Here is a 917-nt window from a genome sequence, read left to right on the forward strand (position 1 = left end):
AGTAACTAATTATCATAACAGATTCTTGTAAGGAATCGATGAGCATTTCTTGTGTTAGCACAAATGGGTGTCACCAATCTCACTAACAGATTCTTTCCTTTTTATATTATTCACTACGTTCCTGCTTTTTATCTACTATCACTTTTCATTACATCTTTAATCTAATCATTGTATCTGGATAGAAGGGATTGAGATTGTAACATTTAGTCATTTAATGTAACACAAGAAGATCAAATAGCCACCAATTATTAAAATGCAACTAATAAATCGTGATTACTTTGTAATAATCTCCCTAGCATGGGAGTTAAAGGTATGGTTAAATCTCCTGAATTAGAGGGCAAAGATCAAGTTCAACATATAAAATGGCTTACATACAAGTAATGATCAAGCAATCAACCAAACAAACAAAAATGATCATACAATAAAGAAAAAAAAGATGCTTACATACAATTAATCATCAACCAAACAAACACTAAAAGGCAGAATAAGGATTATACAATATCCAATCTTTCTCTATGTTATGGTCCAATGCACCTGTACAATATGAGTAGTGACAACTATATGTGACCACTTGTGCTTTTTCCTGCCACCTTTGGTTTTGTTCTCTGGAGACTGAAATCTGAAGTCTAAGATATCATGGCCCGCAATGTTATGTGCAATAAGAGAAAAGGGAATCTGTTTGAATATAGTGTTGGCGTGAAAACTAGGAAATTGCTTATTCTTATTCATATTTTCCTTATTCCTTTTTCTATGCTGCTTGCTATATGGTATTGAAGGGAAAATTTTAATTGATACAAGAAAATTAGAAAAAAGAAGGGAAAAAAATATTTAGTCAATTATGGTTCTTCTGTTCATTTTTGTCCCTTTGGTCATGTCTTTTTGTTTTTTGACATCTTGGATGCACTCTTTCTCTGTCA

Source organism: Arachis duranensis, chromosome 7 (genome assembly GCF_000817695.3).
Source record: "Arachis duranensis cultivar V14167 chromosome 7, aradu.V14167.gnm2.J7QH, whole genome shotgun sequence".
In the NCBI taxonomy this organism is placed as follows: domain Eukaryota; kingdom Viridiplantae; phylum Streptophyta; class Magnoliopsida; order Fabales; family Fabaceae; genus Arachis; species Arachis duranensis.